The following is a 21,664-nucleotide window of genomic DNA, read 5'->3' as shown; positions in this document are numbered from 1 at the left end:
ATATTTTTTTGTCCTGACACAGCATGGGGTGAATGCACATCTTTTGGTCCTGCACTCTGATACGGCCAAAACACAGGAGCCAACATGGACATCTGGGATTGGGGTCAGGTCAGGGCAGCTTCTGTAAATCTGTGGTGCCCCACTTAAAACAGGATAGTTGCATGGTATGCTATTGGGTATTGGGGAGGTATGGCCGGGTGAGAATTGCAAGGACACGATACGGAGGCCAGGGGGCTCATGTTTTCCTTCTCGCGTTGAAATTCTCAAGCCACGTGTATAAGGTCTTCTGTGTGTCAGAAATGGCAAACATGGGTGTCAGAGCTGCCCGAGGTCCCAGCTCACAAAGGACCAACGCCAGTTCTTGTTATATACAAAAGTCTTTATTGAAGTTCAGTTTCGATTTCAAAGCCGCGGCGCGCAGCTCTACGTCTCGAACTCTAGACTGCTGAAGCTCCGTCTGAATCTCCTCCCCCCAGACACCAGTTTAAGACTCTAGCCTTGCTCCACCTCTTCCTTTGCTCTTTCCTCCTCTGGGTCCGCCTGTCCGCTGGGGTCTTGCCCTTTCTGGACTCTTCTGACGCTGAGTCCCCTGAGTCTTCCCCCTGCCTCCGGTGGGCTTTAGGACCTGGTTCCCAATCCGGGTTTTCTGCTGTCCCGCGCGCCTGTACATTTGAACTTGGCGCGCGCGCCCAGCCGGCAACCTTTCTCCTGACCGTTACACTGCTCCTGTCACTGCTTCCCTCTTCGGGGGGGCTAGCTGGACCTGACTTCCCCTCCGTTCTCTCACTCTCTGATAGAGGCGTGGTCAGCCCTGACTCATCATCTCTCCCTACTGGAGGAGACGCTGGCCCTGATACATGGGACTCTTCCCCCCCACTACGCTCTGGTGGGGGAACTGGTCCTGATCTTCCGCTGCTGCTTTGGGAGTCCCCGCTGGCCCCTTGCTTCTGGTGCATCCCCCCTGGGACCCCCCTTGCCCTGGCCATCGGCACCCCCCTCTGGGAATCTTCTGAATTGCTGGAGAAACTCATGGAATCTCTCGGGCCACTGTCATACTCCCCTACGCTGCCCTCAGATTCTTCCCCTTCGCTCTCCATTTCCTCTCTCCCCTGTGCCTCTGCTCCTGAGCCCCTGACAATGGGTATCTGTTATCATAGGAGAAAATAGATACAAATGTGGTCTGTTTTACAAGGCTAGAATAAAGACATGATGATGGCTTCAGTTTAAAGAAGGTCTGAAGTTTGATTTTCTTTTTTTTTTTTATAAATATTTATTAAGGTTTTTTTAAAATATAAATGCACACATAAAACAATCTTACTTTTATAACAACAAATTCTTCACTTCTTTGGACTCCCTCACGTCCCCCTCTCCCATTTACATCATTAAAAAAAAATTTTCCAAACAAATTATCAACTTGTTTACAATCTCATGTCCACACATTCCAATATGATTTAACACTTTTTCCAATAAAATTTTTATATTTTCTTTAGTCTCACTTATCATCAAATTTAAATCTAGTTTAGTGGTGGCCAGTTTTTTATAATCTAGCATCCTTCTTAACATTCAAACAAATTACAATGTTTTTGTAGATACATCTTGAATTTCTCCCAGTCTTCCTCCATCTTTTCTTCTCCCAGATCTCGGATTCTGCCAGTCATCTCGGCCAGTTGCATATAGTCCATCAGCTGCATCTGCCACTCTTCCAGTGTGGGTAAATCTTGAGTTTTCCAATTTTTTGCGATGAGAATCCTTGCTGCCGTTGTTGCATACATGAAAAATGTTCGATCCTTCTTTAACACCTTCTGGCCGACAATACCCAGAAGGAAGGCCTCTGGTTTCTTAGTGAAGGTATACTTAAATACCTTTTTCAGCTCATTGTATATCATTTCCCAGAAGGCCTTCACCTTAGGGCATGTCCACCAGAGGTGGAAGAATGTTCCTTCATTTTCTTTACATTTCCAACATTTATTGTCAGACGAATGGTATATTTTGGCAAGTTTAACTGGGGTCATGTACCATCTATATATCATTTTCATAACATTTTCCTTCAGAGCATTACATGCAGTGAAGTTCAACCCAGTGGTCCACAACCTTTCCCAGTCCTCAAACATAATGTTATGCCCAATATCCTGTGCCCATTTTATCATAGCCGATTTAACCATTTCGTCTTGTGTGTTCCATTTTAGCAGCAAGTTATACATTCTAGATAGTACCTTGGTTTTGGGTTCTAACAATTCTGTTTCTAACTTCGATTTCTCCACCTGGAACCCTAACTTTTTGTCATTTTTAAAAACTTCTTTAATCTGAGCATAATGTAACCAGTCTCGCACCTTATCCTTCATTTTCTCCAAACTCTGCAATTTCCAATTGTCTCCATCTTTTTCTAATAATTCCCAATATTTTGGCCATTTGGCCTCCATATTGGGTCTTTTTCGGGCCTTAGCCTCCAGAGGTGAGAGCCACCTTGGAGTTTTGTTTTCCAATAAGTCTTTATATTTCGTCCAGACATTGAACAGTGCTTTCCTGACAATATGGTTCTTAAAGGCCTTATTGATCTTAACTTTGTCATACCATAAGTATGCATGCCAACCAAAAGCATTGTTAAAACCTTCCAAATCCAGCACGTCAGTGTCTTCGAGAAGTAGCCAATCTTTTAGCCAGCAGAAAGCTGCGGCTTCATAGTACAACTTTAAGTCTGGCAGGGCAAAGCCACCTCTTTCTTTCGCATCTGTTAATATCTTAAACTTAATTCTGGGCTTTTTGCCCTGCCAGACAAATTTAGATATATCTTTCTGCCACTTCCGAAAGCACTCCGTTTTGTCCACAATCTGTAATGTTTGAAACAAAAACAACATTTTTGGCAATACATTCATCTTAATAGCAGCAATTCGGCCTAACAAAGAAAGCTTCAATTTTGTCCAACTGTCCAAGTCTCTCTTAATTTCAGACCAACATTTTTCATAATTATCCTTAAATAGGCTCAGGTTTTTTACTGTTATGTTTACCCCTAGGTATTTTACTTTTTAACCATAGTTAGTTCTGTTTCTCTCTGAAACCGTTCCGACTCTATATCTGTCAAATTTTTCCCCAACACTTTAGTTTTCTGTTTATTTAATTTAAATCCCGCCACCCGACCAAAATCCTGTATCAATTGTAATACTCTTTTCGTACTAGACTCTGGCTCCTGCAGGGTCAAAACTAGGTCATCTGCAAAAGCTTTCAATTTATATTGTTTCGCTCCGACCTGAATCCCTTCCACCAACCGGTCCCCTCTGATCAAGTTCAAGAGCACCTCCAGAACCGAAATAAATAACAAAGGGGAAATCGGGCAGCCTTGTCGTGTTCCTTTTTCAATTTTGAACTCTTCTGTAACCACATTGTTAACTATCAGTTTGGCCTTTTGTTCTGAATATATTGCGTCAATCCCATTCTCAAACCCCCGTCCCACTCCCATTTCATTCAAATTTCCCTTCATAAATTTCCAAGAAATATTGTCAAAGGCCTTCTCCTGAAGTTTGATTTTCAAGTCATTTGAAGTCTCCTTGCTTTTTGATGTCACTTTCTCACGACAGTATGAATGGCTCGCTCCTGAAGACTATTATGAATGTCTGTTTGGGTGTTGCTCAGTGGTTGTGGTGGCCTGGGAATCTGATTCTGAAGCTGAATCTGAGGAGTCCCAGCCTGCACAGGAGTCCCAGCCTCCAGGGCTGGCTGAGCCGAGGCAGGGGCTTGAATCTGAGGAGCCTGCACCTGTGCCGGGTCCTCAGGAGTAGACACCAGATGTATCCACTCTGGCTCCAGAGGTGATTGAGGACCCATTGCCTGCAGGTGCGCGTCTCCCAGAGGCTCAGGGCAGAGAGGCAGAGGGAACTGGGTTCTCTCAGGAAGAGTGCTCGCCTTAAGGCCAGGAGAGGCGGGTCACCTGTGGGCTGGGACCGCCCCTGGCCTCAGAGGAGATAAAGGCCAGTCAGCCCAGTCCCAGGTTGCGGGAGCAACGTCGTTGGGAACCTGTTTCTGCCAGCACCCAGACCTGTTATTCCGGAGTTCCCGACCACGCCCGGCTTCTTACTTTGGACCCCGCTTCGCCCTTGGTGGACAGTCTCCAGACCCTCGACCCAGCACCGGACTCTGACCACGCCTCTCGGTAACCACCCCCCCCCGGGTCCAGCACAGTGGTAAAGCATCTGCCTTGCCCACAGAAGTTCCGAGGTTCATCTCCTGGCATCACCATGCAGGGAGACTTCTCCCTGAAACCCCAGAGGACCTCTGCTGATCAACGTACATAATACTATACTGGATGGATGAGCATCAATTTCAGATGCTCCTCTGTTTGGCAACATTCTATCCATGCTCCAAATCCAAATGCGTGAGAATTTAAGAGGTCATTTCAAAGCAAAGGAAGAGATGTGGCAGCAATGCAGGCATGTTCCTCAGTTCAGAGATCTGGCTGGAAACGTTCATTTGTGATTCGAGGACCCGCCCCCTTAGCTTGGGATAAGAAAGACACATGGACACGGTATGATAGGTTTATGGGCTAGAAAAGGCCACAACTTTATTGATTACCGCATGTGAGAGGTATTGGCTTAGGCACTGGAACAACAGCAAAGTTGACTCCACCCACTCAGTGAGGGGTGAGTCTAGCGGGGGTTAATCACCAGTAGGGGGAGCCTGTTGATGCAAATACAACTGTAAGCTCTCCCCTGATGTCACTGGGGGTCACCCCATGGCCAGCAGCCCAGCAGGGCATCGGACAGGATCCACGACTGCCGGATTCCTTAGACACATGCCTCCAAACCTCGCCACCGTAGCGGATGCCGCTTCCGAGGAGTCCGCTCCAAAGCCGCGATGCTGTTTACTCACTGCAAAAAAAGGTGTGCCGACAAGCTGGTGAGAAAAACGAAGCCCTCGAAGTCCTGTGACTGGCAAGCTTGCAGAACGACGAAGTCTTCAAAGATGGGTGATCCGATGAAGCAACCGGCAGCGCAATGAGGGAAGGAGCTTCCACGGCTGCGTTTAAGTGGCTAAACCCCGCCCCCAAGCCTGCCGCTGATAGGCAGGCTTCCTGGGGGCGTGGCGCATCAGTGATGGTGACGAGCAGGGGCCAGAACACCCCCTGCTCCGCACGGGAACGGTTCCCGATCACAACGCCTCCCCTCCGTGAGGAGGAGAGGATTTCTGCACCCCCCTCCTCAAGATAGGAAAGAGCACATTCTCCAGATGATTCCCTCACCTCATTGTAGCTGGATCTCTGAAGTTATGACCGCAGCATGAGCATCCAGTTTTGGTTCAATTGCTCTCAACAGAGAGTGCATAAAGAAAAGCATAGCCTCAAGAAACTGGGCAAGAGCATAGCGGAACTTGGTTTAGAGATGCCGTTTCAGAGTCTCAAAGACCGTACGGAACAAGCCTTGGATTAAAAACACCGGGCAAGGAGACAAGCATATTTTGGCTAGAACCAAATGAGTTTTGCTGAAGTTCAGAGGAAGTAGAAAGGCAAAAGTAAATGAAATCTTGCTTATTCTAATTGGAGCTGAAAGTCTATCCCTTTGGATTTATTTAAACATATTACTGAAATCATGGCTGGCTCCAGGATGTTGAATGTGTCAAGGGTAGGGCCCAGTTTCTCTCACATCCAGTCACACTCTCTCTCTCTCTCGCCGTCCTCTCTCTTACACACACACACACACACACACACACAAAATGAGACCGCATACCGCTTCCAAACACATTTCCTTGTGCTTTGCAACTTGTGGGCCAGCAGGTTACTCTCTGGGCAGTATCCAGTTGGCATGGATTTATTTTTGCACAATGAAACTTGCCCAAACCACACACCACAGCCAAGTCTATTCTGGAGGGTTTGGGGTGGGGACCTGGAACAGATGGGGTGGGGGCATGGGAGAGGGGAAGAAGATCCACTGCTCCGGTGTAAATCCTGTTACTAACAGAATGCGTTCCCTAGCACTACATTTAATAAAAATGTCTCTGTGCCCCCTCTTACTGCTTCTGTCTTTCTGCCTCCCTCCACCGTTAGAGCCTCTTGGTGATTTCTTCATAATTTCTCAGGCTGTCACCCAGTTAAAGAAAAAATGTAAAGTCCTTTTGGTTTCTATGTGTGGAATGAGTCTACATGCATACACATCTGGTCTGTTTCTGGTCTTTTCAGGACTTTTTGTCAACCGGAACACACTAGAACTCAGGGCACCTCTCAGATGGGCGCCATTGCCATTATAAGAGGACAAGGTAGGCATTCAACAATGGTGAGTCCCAGCACTTCTTTTTCTAGAAAAATAGGTCTATTTCATTTCCACATATGTTCATTCTTTAATATGTTTTGTCTGGTTTCTGCATTCATCTGTGTGGTGTGTTTTTTAACAAAATATTTAAATGTGTATTCTTGAACATATTTTCTCAAGAAGTATGTATTTCTAAGCATATTTTTTTCTCAAATATCTAAACACACTTCATGTTGGATCGAGGGATAACTTTGTTCCAATCTGCAAGGTGCAGAATGGGCCAGGAGGACTGTACAATAGTTCAGCAGTTTATCAGATTCCGATGAGCTTTGTTTGCTGTTGGATTTGGACAAATACATTCAGCAGCGTAGCATACCTTCCAACATTTCTCCGATGAAAATAGGGACGTCCAGTGCTATTTTTCTAGAAAAAGAGGTTCTGGAACTCACCATGAACGCATCCCTCATTCTCTTAGAATACCAATGGCGCCCACCTGAGAGGTGCCAGAACTGAGTTCCAGCAAGTTCTGGCTAGGGGGAAAAAGCCCTAGAGATGTCCTATTCTCCAATGAAAATAGGGACATTCTAAGGAAAAGCAGGACATTGCGGGATCAAATCAGAAACCGGGGTGGCTTCTGTAAATCTGGGACTGTGAAGCTGCTAGGAGACAGGGAAACAAGGAATGTGCAGTCAATCAGGAATCTGCCTTTTCCCAGGTCAGACACTTTGTCTGTCCAGGTCAGTCTTTCCCTAACCTTGTTCCCTCCAGATGTTTTTGACTGCATCTCTCATCAGCCACAACCAGTGTGGCCGATGATCAGGGCTAATGGGAGATGTACTCTAAAACCTCCGAAGGACACCAGATTGGTGAAAGGCTGGTGTAGCCCAATGTTGCAATGGTTCTCCATGAACTCAAGCAGAGGGTCTTTTCATTTCCTTCCTAAGCCTGGAGATGCCAGGGACTAAATCTGCAGCCTCTGGCATGTGAAACAAAAGTGTTCTTCCGCCACTGAACTATGGTCCCTTCCCTTCAAGCTTCAGAACTACATTATTCCAGTGACCATCTGATGTAAAACAAGTTATGCAGACTAAGGTGACCCAGGAAAAATGATTTGCCAAGCAGGAGGCAAGGGCTGAAGACCAATGCCCAAGAAAGACCATGAAACACCATGATAAGCAAATAGTGAGCATCCAGCAGCCTTTTGAGAGGACTGTTAAGTCTACTAAGAGACCTGAAAGAGTGGGGATTTTACTTTAGGGGTTACAGTATCCAGGGGTGTCAACCTGAATAAAATATTGGGCGCTTAGGTAAGCCCTGCCCCACATAATCAATCACAAGACGCAGCACACACCATCTAAATGAGAAAGTCCATCAACTTTGGGGGAATCAGCCCCCTCAAACATTTTATCGGGGAGCAAAGGGACCTCAGCCCCTAGGAGTTGGCTCCTATGAGATTATTTTACAGCTGGTATTATGATTTAGAAACAACAGCAATTGCCGTACTTGCAGTTTCTCATTGATCCTAATTTCATAAAGTTTAGCATAGCGAAAGTGTGTTGTCCTGTTCATGGCCACAGACTGTGCTAGCTTGAGACTCCCCTCCCCTAAAAACATACTCAACACAGCCGTTGTTTTCTGAATTGATTTTGCTGTCTCAGCCTCACTAAAGCATCGATGCTTTTTTGGCTTCCAACTGAATGAACAATTTCCTAGTTAGACACACTGGATTTGGAGTTGGGTCAATAAAAGCTTTACTGTGCCCTTTTCTCTTCCCTCACAGAGCATACAAAAGAGCACTAAATTCCATTCATCCTTTCACTGGCCACTGTGGAATATTGAGCAACGCGGTTTTTGGCTTGGATGAAGAAACATGGCAAAGAACTGGAGGCAGCACAAATAGGAATTTTCTATTTCCCATGCTCGCTTGGGATGCATTTGAATTTCCTGCACTTTTTAACAGTTTGTCTCTGCCACCAAATTGCTCTGGAAAGCATAGCACATTAGGTATCAAAAGAAGGTTTAGCTTAATCCCGGTGCATCTTATGTGGTTAACTGTAAGTTATTTGCAAAGAATCCACTGTGAGCGCTACTTGGCAGTTGATTTAAATGCCAAGGACTGTAGAACCAGTTTGTGAAAGCTCTCGCTCTCACTTGCACACATTGAGGAGAGGGGACGGGGAATGGCAAGCTCTAAGCACTGCAGGTTGGTGCTGTTTTTTTTTAAAAAAGAAAGGAAGATTGTTTTCTTTAATCCTCCTGAGTAGCAAAGCCAGTTTCTCCTAAAAGTTCTGCAAAATTGCGCAGCTGCTTATAGCAGAGGTTTTCAACCAGTGTGCCGTGGCACACAGGGTGCCTTGAATGATGGCCAGGAGTGCCGTTGGCAACACTGGTCTCCGTCCCTCTTTTTTGCCACCCTCCTCTTGATGGCCTCTTGCATATGGTTACCAGATTTTTATTTTAGGGAAGTTTTTAATATTTAATGCTGTATTGTTTTTAACACTTGATTGGAGGCCCCCCAGAGTGGCTGGGGAAACTCAGCCAGATGTGTGGGGTATAAATAATAAATTTATTATTATTATTATTATTATTATTATTATTATTATTATTATTGAAGCTGAGTAGCAACAGGGGGTCAGTAGTGGGGATGGTGAGGCAAAAGACCTTGGGCCTAAGCAGGCATGCATATTGTATAAAGGTGCAAAGCCCTTCTTTCGCACCCTGTGAAACATAAATGCACTGATGTTTTTTAAAAACCTGGCAACGGCGCGCCACCCGCCCATGACTCCTGAGCCTCCCACAATCTCCTGCCTTCTTTCCTTTGTTTTGACTGAGTGGGGGAGGCTCAGGAGTTGCGGATGGGCTGTCGTTGCCCAGTTTTTTTAAAAAACATCAGTGCATTTCTGTTTCACAGGGTGTGAAAGAAGGGCTTTGCACCTTGCCTGGCAGAGAAACTGTGCACCTTGCACCCCTCCTGGGCAATGGCTGTCTGCCTGCAACTCCTGAGCCTCCCTCGATCTGTCAAAACAAAGGGGGATGGGGGCAGGAGATCTGTACCGCCAGACATCCCCGGTTCCCCTTCAGCAGCCAACAGCTTCTGAAGCCAGCCAGAGCCAACTGCGCTACCAAGCTGGCTCTGGGCTGTGGAGGCTGCCGCTGCCATGTTTCCCGGGGACAGATTTGCCAATCTGGGGACAGAATTTGTCCATGGACAGATTAGCAAATCTGGGGACTGTCCCTGGGAACCAGGGACATCTGGTAACCCTACTCTTGTGTCTCTGCCTCCCAAAGGCTTGCACAGCTGTTTGTTGTGGCAGCTCTGGCTACAAGCTCCTCAGGCGACCAGGGGCTGGTCAGGTGTTGCTGGTTGCCAGGAGGTGAGGCAGCCTTGGAGTAATCAAGCAAGTGGGTGAGGGAGCCCAGCCAGCCAGTCTACCAGCCCTTGCTTTTGGGAATAGACAGACAAGTCCCAGGCCCCTGTGGGGCAAGGCAGGGCAGATGAGAGACCAGGGGTGGCAGCAGCGCCTGCCCAGAGGAGAGGAGAGGAGGCTGAGGGAACACTCCACAAGGGAGGGTGTTCAAAAAAGGGTGAGAGACTGGCAGCTCTGTAGGGAAGGGGTGACATAACTGGGCTCCTGAGCCCCATGGGGAGCCCCAGAAAGAACAGAGTTGGTCAAGGGAGCCATGAACTCAGAAAGGTTGGAAACCTCTGGCTTACAGTGATCACATTCATTCTTAGTCCTATTCGTTAAATATAGAAATAAAAACAATGACAACACGTTCCAGAACAAAAGGTCACAAGTAGTCATGGTGACTGACAAAGTTACTCTTACTAGGAACTAGGGATGGGGCTTTTTTAAAAAAAAAAGAAGAAAGAAAGAAAAATAATAATCATCTCCATGTTGAATTTATCCCCATGGATGTTTTCTAGCTTTTGTTTTCCTCCTTGATCTTAATGAGAATTGACTTGTTTTTTTACTGGTTCTGCTAAAAATATGAATAATTATTGCATATTATATGCATTATAATCCTGCTATACACAGCAAGGTTCCTAAAGGAACAAGCACAAGAACAGATGCGTGAAACATTTCATATAACTATAAAAAGCTCTCAGTTACTAGTGCATGAAATTATGCTTACAGAAATATAATACCGAATGGGATTGACTCTGTTATGTTTATTATATGCATGATATACCTCTTTTTTTGCATGCAATTTTGAATTTAACTTGTATAGAATTATTTTGTGTGTTGTTCTTGTTTAAGTTTCACAACGCATAAGAGGCTTGGATATAACTTGGGTGGCCAATGCAAGAAGAGGTAAAGGTGAAGGGACCCCTGACCATTAGGTCCAGTTGTGACCGACTCTGGGGTTGCGGCGCTCATCTTGCTTTATTGGCCAAGGGAGCCGGCGTACAGCTTCCGGGTCATGTGGCCAGCATGACTAAGCCGCTTCTGGCAAACCAGAGCAGTGCACAGAAACGCTGTTTACCTTCCCGCCACAGTGCTACCTATTTATCTACTTGCACTTTGATGTGCTTTCGAACTGCTATGTTGGCAGGAGCAGGGACCGAGCAACGGGAGCTCACCCTGTCGTGGGGATTCAAACCCCTTCTGATCGGCAAGTCCTGGGCTCTGTGGTTTAACCCACAGCGCCACCCGTGTCCCAAATACAAGAAGAAGCAGAGCTCAAATCCCCACTCAGCCACAACGCTCACTGGATGACCTTGGCCCAGTCACCAAGGATGAAACAGGGAGGAGACCCATGTGACCACCTTGAGATCCTTGAGGCAGTGTGTAAATTTAACAAACAAGCAAACAAAGCTCAACATAGTAAGCTGTGTAGAAATCCATTCAGGATGGATTTCCCCTCCATTCCTGCTAGGAGCAGGATTGTATTCATAAGTAGCTTGCTGGATAAGGCAGGGCTACTTTCTGGCAGGTGTGTTGCTGTCACTTACCAGGAGGTTCATGGTGGCAGGAAGGACACTGCCAGAGCTCATCTGTCACTCCTGTCGGTGCATTTCCACCATGCTGACCTCCTCACCAATTTGACCCTCCTGAAAGCAACAGAGACCCATTAGTCCATAAACTAGCATGGCAGCTCCATCCTACCTGGTCCCCATTCTGCTGCACATCATTAAATCACAGGTGGGGGACTTACACAGGGGAAATGGCAGCTTGCCTATATCTGTTTGTTGAGTTTGTGACCAAGATGACATTTCAGCCAGGAGTATCCCAGATTTGATATCTACTCTTAGCAACTTCATCACATAAGATTTCAGATCTCTTTTTCTTTTTTTAAAAAAAGTTTTATTTATAGATTTTTCAAAATACCATCTAATTTTAAAAAGAAGAAAAAAGAAAGAGGAAAAAGGAGAAAAGAAAAACGAAAATTCAATATATTTCAATCAATTCATCAAACACTTTCTTTTAGTCAACTTCCCTTCCATGGTTTCCTCAAATTGTTTATTTCTGCTGCTTATTCTAATTATTCATACCTCCATTTTTTTTCACATTGCATTTTTATTTTTATTTTACTGCTGAGCTTACTCCAAACCGGCTAGTGTTTTAACATTCTTACAATGATTTCTTAGACAATCTACAAATGGTTTCCAATCCTCTCTGAAAGCTGTCTCTTCTTGTTCTCTAATTTTACTTGCTTAACAACTTTAACATGAGGTTTGAGTTCATCTGCTGATTTTATTTATATTTTTGATACAAGCAATTATGTTCACGTGTTTGAATTTATTGGTTTTTTTAAAAAAAATATTTTAGATTGTTCTTTGTAAACCACTTAGAGGTTTTTTTGTTGAGTAAGTTGTATATACATTTTGTTAAATGAACGAATAAGTAAATTGCATCACCTTATACTCACAATTTAATCTCTGCTGCAGAATGAAGACTCAAAGGAGTGGTCCAACGTCTACTAAACTCCCTACAGGAAAGACCCACCTAAACCCAACACTTTTTTTTCCAGAAGAGAATGAAAATTTTCCTATTTTGGTAAGCTTTTGCATGAAGGGTATCATTAACTTTCTCATTGCCAAGGTGAGAGTTTACAATGTGGATAAGTGGTGGTTTTTAAGGTTGCTACATTTTATTGTAAGCTGAACAATATAACACAATACGATGGCCAATAACAATGACACTAAACACTATTTATAGACTAATACAAATGATCAGAAATTACAACCAAAGTCTCTAAATCTTCACCAGTCACTGTAGAATAATTCAAAGGTTCGATATATACATAATCTGTCACCAAATATCGCCTGGACAGAGTTTCCGGATAACCATCTGCTTCATTCAATGCTTCATCAGCCAATTTGATTAATTCTTCATCAGCCAGACTTGTAAGAATTAATACGAGAAGGATGCAGTACAATTTCTTAACAAGCCAATCTTACATGTAAGCAAATATAAACGCTGTAGAAAATATGCTCTGGATCAGTGCTCATATGATACTGTAGTCACTGATGAACTCTGTTCCATTTGGTGACAGATTATGTATATATCAAACTTTTGAATTATTCTGCCGTGACTGGTGGAGAAGATTTAGAGACGTTGGTTGTAATTTCTGATCATTTGTATTACTGGTCCCATCACCTCCTGGCAAATAGAAGGGGAAGAATTGGAGGCAGTGAGAGATTTTACTTTCTTGGCCTGCATGATCACTGCAGATGGTGACAGCAGTCACGAAATTAAAAGACGCCTGCTTCTTGGGAGAAAAGCAGTGACAAACCTAGACAGAATCTTAAAAAGCAGAGACATCATCTTGTCAACAAAGGTCTGTATAGTTAAAGCTATGGTTTTCCCAGTAGTGATGTATGGAAGGGAGAGCTGGACCATAAAGAAGGCTGATCGCCGAAGAATTGATACTTTTGAATTATGGTGCTGGAGGAGACTCTTGAGAGTCCCATGGACTGCAAGAAGATCAAACCTCTCCATTCTTAAGGAAATCAGCCCTGAGTGCTCACTGGAAGGACAGATCCTGAAGCTAAGGCTCCAATACTTTGGCCACCTCATGAGAAGAGAAGACTCCCTGGAATAGACCCTGATGTTCAGAAAGATGGAGGGCACAAGGAGAAGGGGACGACAGAGGACGAGATGGTTGGATAGTGTTCTCGAAGCTACCAGCATGAGTTTGACCAAACTGCGGGAGGCAGTGGAAGACAGGATTGCCTGGCGTGCTCTGGTCCATGGGGTCATGAAGAGTCGGACATGACTAAACAACAAAACAACAACAACAACATAAATAGTTTTTAGTGCCGTTGTTATTGGCCATAGTGTTGTGTTATATTGTTCAGCTTGTCTATACTGCAACACGGGTTTGTTTACGGCTTACATCTTATTGTAAGTCATTTTGGGTTCTCTCTCTTTTACAGAGAAAAATAGGTTACATTTTTAGAAATAAATGAAACAGGGCTTTTGAATTGGAGACTCAAGATAGATTTGCATGACTTATATTTCCTCCATAGCAGTCTTTCTTTTTTAAAAAAAATCAAGAAGTGCTACAACAAACAATGGAATGATGACTATTATTACTATAGGCATAGACCCAGATCAGGGGAAGCAAGGATGGCGGAATCAACAGAATTTAACTGAAGCAAATCCCATTCCATTTGTAATCTGTATTTTATTATTTTGATATGAGGGGGAAGAAAGGAATGAACTCCAAAAAAGGAAGTTGACCACTTGGGGAGTAGGGGGTGGGGGAGGCAGAACCAGAGAAAAATATAAAATAAAATAAAAAACAGCTGTTTGGCTTAGGGGAAGAGAAAGTCTTCCCCAGTGACAAATTTAAAATCAGAAGGAAATTGCATCGAAAGAGATGGCCAAGTTGATTGTCTCAGAACTTACATAAAATAGTTTGGCATCAAAGGGGAAGGAAAAGGAATGTCTCTGAAATCCAGGAAGCCACATGGAACCTTCCAGAAACAGAACAAAAATGAGAGGGATGTATAATGCAGTCCTTTAAGGAGGGGGAAAACACCCAGGTTTCAATACATTTATTTTTTAAAGCTGCATTATTTGTGCATCCGATCTGCTGTATATCAGCAACATATATTTACTGATCTGCAGGAAAACATTAACGCCGTACGTCCTGTAACACCAACTGGACCATTCCCAACAGCGTTTCAAGATGGATTGGGAGGAAGAGCAAAAATGGAGCCATGTGTGAATCTGCTTCTGCCATAAGAGGAGAACACATTCTTGGCTTGCTCAGACACCTTCCTGCAGTGTACACAGACTTCAGTTTTTGCAGCGCTGATGGAATAAACAGGGGATGTACAAGACCGAAGACCAGTATCTCAAACTCGGGAATTGAATGGAATCCTGTCGTCGGACCCAGTTTTATAATAAAACCCAGGCACCCTCTTCTCTACAGTTGGGAATGACTGACCTGCTCATTCCTGTGCTACATCAGCCATCACCATTGCTGCAGTTGACAAGAGGGTATACTATAGTATTCAATCCATCAGTCGTCACGTGACCTGAGGAGCCAATAATATCCCATCCGACCTTACAGACCTGCTAATCCTTCCTGGCTCTACAGTCTGAGTTAACTGGTTGCTAAGCTGCAGGCTGAGCTGCATATAGACTGCTTGACTGCTAGTTGAACCTCTGTAGGATGACCGGTTTGCCTGCCTGTCGTTTTCCAGGCTGCTATTCTTGACATATTTTGCAACCCAACACCCAAAACACCATTAAGTATCCAATAAACCGTGCAGCGCTCATTTTCCTCACGTCTGGACATTGGGGACTATTGTAATGAGAGAGGTGGTGTTGGATGGAATTGGTCCGCTCAGTTTTTACCGCAGAATGGGGATTATTGGAGCATGCCAGCTTCACTCAAGCCTAGTTTGGGCTCATCACTTAAGCACTGCCTATTAAGAAACCCAGAGGCACTGCTCACCAACTGCATGTTGCCATCAATCAATTCTTGCCTCCTTGCCTTCCTATTTATATCCTGTCCAGGGTCTGGCATTGCCTGTCAGCTTCCTCCTCCTTAATCTTCAGGGGCATTCAGACACAGAGAATATCTGTCAGGGACTGGGCAGAGCAGGAATGGTAGAGACCGCCTCCCCATTCTGACCCTTCTAGGGAGGAGGAAGAGGAAGACAGTATAGATTTACAACAGGGGTTTGAGGGAGCTCACAGCTCGGAGGCAGATGAGGGGAGAAGCTGGGAAATTATGGAAGAGCCAGAACAACGCCCAGCAGACAGGCTGTCATTAGAAAGCATTCCAGACTCTCCATCTCCCAGAACCGGTGAGCCTTAAAAGTAGGAGAGCAAAGAGCTCAAAGACAGAGGGCAGGTAGCAGCACCCGTAGGAGAGATGATGAGATTGACGAATGAGGAAGTGGGAGAGACGGGTGGTGGAGATTCATTTTGGGACAATACCATTATCCAAGAGGCTGGGTTCTATAGCCTCTCTCTGTAAAGATTGAAATAAAAAGGACAGTATAGTGGTACCTCGGATTACAGAGGCTTCAGGTTACAGATGCTTCAGGTTACAGACTCCGCTAACCCAGAAATCGTACCTCGGGTTAAGAACTTTGCTAAGAACACAAATCACGCAGCAGCAGTGGGAGGCCCCATTAGCTAAAGTGGTGCTTCAGGTTAAGAACAGTTTCAGGTTAAGAACGGACCTCCAAAACAAATTAAGTTCTTAACCCGTGGTACCACTGTAATAAACTTTTATTTGTCTTTATACTTTGCTCGGCAACCAGCCAAGAGCCACTGACAGAAACCTGACAATATCAGACCCTCCAAGTGTCCCTATTTTCCAGGGACAATCTCGGATTTACAGAAGCCATCCCAGTTCCTGATCTGATCCTGGAATATCCCACTTTTCCTTAGGGTATCCCCAGGGCTTTTTTTTCCTGGGGGTACACAGGGGTATGCATACCCCTAAACATTTTGTGGATCTAGGTTTGGCCTCATTGAGAGGCAGTATTTCAGTATGAGTAGGAAAATGAGAGTACCCCTTAACATTTTTTAGGGGGGGAGCACTGAGCATCCCTGTTTTCATCAGAGAAATGTTGGAGGGTATGTGGGGGGTTATGCAAACCCCCAAGCCATCTGAAGGCTGATGTATAGGGAAGATTTTTTTAATGTTTCGTGTTTCATTATATTTTTATTTACATTGAAAGCCAGCCAGAATCGCTGGGGCAACCCAGTCAGATGGGTGGGGTATGAATAGTAAAATTGTTGTTGTTGTTGAATAGGGTATCCCTATTTTCATCAGATAAATGTTGGAGGGCATGGAATATTGCAGTGGATTTACTGATTACAATGCTAGCACTTATATGCCATTTTCCAAAACTGCTTTCACACCACAATACCTGTTGCATTATGGAACTGGGACTTTTTGACCAATATACCAGCATATCATGCAAAATTTCATTCACAACAATGAGCGTGGTGTGACACAGTGATGAACATCATTGGACAGCACACTTGTTCCCCACCCTTTCCTTGCATAAGTCTTTCTGTCCCCCCGAAATTCACCAGGGCAAACGGCAAGGAAGAACTGGTATGCAATTAGCCTAGCAAGATGTTAGTATTTTCAGCAGCGGAAGTTAGAACTGAAATTAATGGGAGGGGTAGAATAAGATTGGGGAAACTAAGAAGATGTGTGAGGAAGTGACATATAAAAGGAACCAAGGTAAGAGAGGAAGAGAAGCCTGTCAATGATTGTGTTTTTGAATGTAATAGAATATGTAATATGTAGCTCATTTTTTCCTATTTTCTTATTACTTTCAGTTTTTTCTTCTGTTGAAATGTACCAGAAACACAAATAGAAATAGAAGAAGAAGAAGAAGAAGAAGAAGAAGAAGAAGAAGAATGTCTTAATGTGGTTGCAGACAGATACATTTTTTTCTGGAAGTGATTAGCAAGGAAATGAGCACTACACTTTCACTAGATTCGTCTAGATTTCTGGAAATGGCCTTTATGTCATGTGAAAGTTCAAATATAACGCGGAAAATAGCAGCTAGTGATTTGTCAGGGAAACGGAATATGCTGCCATGTGAATGCAGACTTAATATTGCTCTTATGGAACTCAGCAAGGAGGCAGACAGGGACAAATACCTGCCACTCCAGACTCAAATATTGAAAAATCTCACAGTTTTGCAGAAACTAAGTTTTGCAAAATGTTTGCTATCCCGGCTGATAAGGGTTAAAAACAAAAAATATATAAACTGCGCAGAATTGGAATATTCTTTTCCATTTGTCCAAACTCCAGAAATATTTCCTTGTCAACAGGAAACTCTTGCTTTACATAGACACTGGGCTTCATCAGAAAAATGTCAGGTTTTGTTTTTGTTTGTTTCTTTTTTTGCATGTGTGTGTCTTTCTTTATTTTCCCCTATAGGCAGAATACCTTGCCAATATTATATGTTCCCCTCCACTTTCCGGTTTTAAACTGAGAACCAGATGTGCTGAAGGAATAGGAAAACAGTCAGCATGGACAATAGATTTTATTTCTTAAAAAAAAACAACCAACCCTCCTCCTCCAATTCATCTTAGGGTTCACCCTTCCCCACAGCTACTTCCAAATTAAAATCCATATAACAGTTGAGCCCTTCACATTTCATTACGCAGGGGAAAGGCTTTATTAAAAGAAGGTACGAGCAGATAGAGGGGGAAATCCTAGGGTTTTGGGTGCAGTCATTACTTATATTAAGGATCATTGCGAAGCAAGCCATTCTGCATCTCCTTCTTGGTTCACCTTCCTGGCATTCAAAAGTACTAAAGGCTCTATGTACCGGTAAATGGACGAAAGGCTCGTATTCCTAAAGTGAAGATGGACCCAATTTCCTTTGGCCTAGAGAAATTTAATCTAACCTAGTTTTATTAATAATTGAATCCTTCTGGGTGCCCCCCCCCAAAAAATAACAGAGATAACCATGGATAGAGTAAGTTTGCGTCAACAAGTACAGCAGTGCTTTTTAAAAGAGAGTCTGTGGCCTTGTTTACAGCACCTCCAAGTGTTCCTATTTTCCGGGGACAGTCCCACATTTATAGACGCCATCCCGGTTTCTGATTTGATCCTGGAATGTCCTTCATTTCCTTAGGATGTCCCTGTTTTCATCAGAGAAATATTGGAGGGTATGGAGTTAGCTGACCCCTGAGCCGTCTTAAAGCAGCCCTATATAGGGTAGTTTTCTTGGTTTGATATTTTATTATGTTTTTATATATGTTGGAAGCCCTACCTAGAGTACCTGGGTCAATCCATAGTCAGATGGGTTGGGTATAAATATTAAAATTATTATTATGGAATAGGACGTCTCTATTTTCATTGGAGAAATGTTGGAGGGTAGGTGCTTCTTTTAATATTTCTCTCTTCTGGTGTGGAAACCCCTTTCCCGGTCCCTGCTGTACTTAGTGGTTGCAGCAATGAACTCTGCACGCACAGGCACTCATCCTTGTTCTTATTTTACATCTTCCTCGTTTAGGCCTAGAATTGATTAAATCATGCACTGCTACAGGGCCTTTTAAGTTGAGGCACCAAGGTTGTAGAATCCCTTACCCCCAGGAGACCTATTTGCCTTCCTTTTAATGGCATTTAATGGCATTCCCATACGTTCCCACCAACCTATGTTGTTCTGTGGCACCTTTGATTTAGTTTTTCCTTCTATTATGTATTTTTTAAAAAAACAAAAAACAAAATCCATTGTCTGGATTTTAACTCGTTCCCCCCATTTACTTTAATGGACTCTACATTGCTTTTTAAAGGGAAGTGTGAGCTGCTTTGGGGAACAAAAGGAGGGACATACCGTGGTACCTCAGGTTACATACACTTCAGGTTACAGACACTTCAGGTTACAGACTCTGCTAACCCAGAAATAGTACCTCGGGTTAAGAACTTTGCTTCAGGATGAGAACAGAAATCGTGCTTCGGCGGCGCGGCGGCAGCAGGAGGCCCCATTAGCTAAAGTGGTGCTTCAGGTTAAGAACAGTTTCAGCTTAAGAACAGACCTCAGAAATGAATTAAGTACTTAACCAGAGGTACCACTGAAAATATTTTCATAAATCTACCCAACTCCAGCTGCTCTCCCTTTTACATACCACCACACATAGTAAGCGACTATGCCCAGGGTGCAGACCAGGTGCAGCTGAGTGAAATGAGAAAACAGGTTCCCTTTTAGCATTATGTTTGCATCGCGACAGCTCTGCCTTGCATCACAACTGAGCATGAGAGGAGAGCACTAGAACTGGCTGTTCCTCCACTTTCCATGGAAGTCTGAGGAAGAAAGGGATATTATGCTATATACAGTGGTACTTCGGGTTACAGACGCTTCAGGTTACAGACTCCTCTAACCCAGAAATAGTACCTCAGGTTAAGAACTTCAAGATGAGAACAGAAATTGTGCTCCAGCAGCGTGGAGGAAGCAGGAGGCCCCATGAGCTAAAGTGGTGCTTCAGTATAAGAACAGTTTCAGGTTAAGAACGGACCTCCGGAATGAATTAAGTACTTAACCCGAGGTACCACTGTAATTCTATATGTCAAGGTCCTCCGTTGGGGAAAGTAGGGAACTGCCTTCAACTGAGTAAGACCATTGGTTCATCTAGGATCAAAAATTGTTGGAAAGGTAAAGAAAAGGAAGGCACATTTTATCATATGTGGTGGGAATGTAAAATTGCTAAAAACTTTTGGGAAATGATATATAATGAATTGGAAAAAAAATGTTTAAAATAACGTTTGTAAAAAACAAAACAAAAAGAAAACCAGAAGCCTTTTTGCTAGGCATTTCAGGTCAAGAACTGCTGAAAGAAAAATGGAAAATATTATGTATGCTACAACAGCGGCAATAATTTTATTAGCTCAAGGTTGGAAGAGAGAAGAAGGACCAACAAAAGAACAATGGCAAGAAAAATTGATGAACTATGCAGAATTAGCAAAATTAACAGATAAATTGCATGAAAAGGACAACAGAGTCTTTAAAAATGAATGAGAATCTTTTACAATTTATTTACAAAAACAACATGGAGGAAGAATTGGACTCATTGGCAGGTTTTGAATAAACACCACAATTTTATTTAATTAAAACATGGAGGAAGATAATGTAATGACATTTTATGTATATTAACATGCAGAAGATAACCCAGAAAGGGAAGATGAGGGAAGTCACTGGGGGGGGGGGGATGAAAAATGTGAAATTGGACAATTGTTATTTGTAATTTGTTATAAAAGAGGAAATTTAATTACACACACACACACACACACACACACACACTTGGTTCATCTAACACATTGAGTTCTCCATCTCAGCTACGTCCATTGGTTTTAACAGCCATTCCAATGGAAGAGGTGTATTGTGATTGTGGCTGAAGGTCTACCACTTTTCCGTGCCCGACTTCAATATTTTGGACATCTTCAGGTGTGGAAGCTTGCCTGGTCCCTCCTGCTCTACCCACATATATGTACACTGAGAGATACAAGGAGGACCTAGAACAAAACATTGCACTCTAGAACGCTCCTTTTCAGATATTCAACTACTCCCTCCAAATCAGCTTTCCATTGTTCTAATGATGAGTATGTTGGGGTTAGCCTTTGGACTGATTCCTCCCTTAGAAAAAGTTCCTTTTTTACTTCTCCAAACATTGAAGTTCACACCAATTTTGCTGATACTTTCTTCTGGCGTGTCAATGATGCTAGGGTGTTTGGAGGAGGGGCAGGGCAGGGTTGATTACATATAGACTAGGGATGGGGAAGAAATTTGGTTCAGTTTGCATTCCAGTGCGAACCTACCTACTTCACCCTATCCAAAGCAATATCCAAACCAAAACGCAGCTGTCCTTCAAAATTTGCACTTCTCCAAATTTCACAATGCAATTCTCCAATGAAATAAGGAGTGCAAAATAAAGAAGTATCTGTTGGCGGAAATTCACACAAACATGCCAACAAATGTTCATGAGAACTTTAAAAAAATATATATCACAAACTGGTGTTGAAATGTGGAGACCTGAGCTTATTTTGGGGGGTGGGGGAATGAGAGAAACCAAAGCTGTCAGGTACATCCATCACTAATAAGGAATAGAACACAGAAAATTGAGTTCCCAGCCTGTATATATGAGAAAAACACCCCATAACTCAGCAATAATTTATTTTCACAAGAATCCTGTAAAATTTCCCTCCCCAAAGACACACATACCTTTCTACTATTTCAGGAAAATATGCAAACACTAGCTTACATTGTTTTATTGATATTTGTTGTTGTCGATACGTAATGATCACAGCGATTAGGGTAAGTAACACCAAGGAACCTGGTTATTGATTTAAAAGATTGGAACAAACTGAATAACATTAAGTTTTTTTTCAGTGAATGCTGACATCTACCGCAGGCCCTTTTCACATATTTTGTCCAGTCCTTGACTGGCAGAGTGAATGTCTGCATTGTGGAGAAGCAATTTCATTCACTG

At 43.4% G+C, this 21,664-nt stretch overlaps 1 protein-coding gene and 1 long non-coding RNA gene across 3 annotated transcripts in view; both read left to right on the top strand.

Annotated features, from left to right (window-relative positions):
• Positions 1–12,361, top strand: part of LOC309339887 — a 47,372-nt gene extending 35,011 nt beyond the window's left edge. Inside the window, exons 3-4 of one of the 2 annotated variants that reach the window (XR_014155616.1) lie at positions 6,164–6,240; positions 8,014–8,560. This is a non-coding gene — a long non-coding RNA (uncharacterized lncRNA). Of the gene's footprint in view, positions 1–6,163; positions 6,241–8,013; positions 8,561–12,126 lie in introns of those variants that run through there. The other variant, XR_014155615.1, reaches the window with a different exon arrangement.
• LOC309339821 (uncharacterized protein) overlaps positions 1–21,664 on the top strand; it is a 115,277-nt gene that overhangs the window by 54,706 nt on the left and 38,907 nt on the right. The window lies entirely within an intron of this gene.

Source organism: Podarcis erhardii (assembly GCF_964252035.2).
Source record: "Podarcis erhardii genome assembly, chromosome: 4".
NCBI lineage: Eukaryota > Metazoa > Chordata > Lepidosauria > Squamata > Lacertidae > Podarcis > Podarcis erhardii.
The sequence above is the reverse complement of the archived record's forward strand: the minus strand, read 5'-3'. Positions and strand labels throughout refer to the sequence as shown.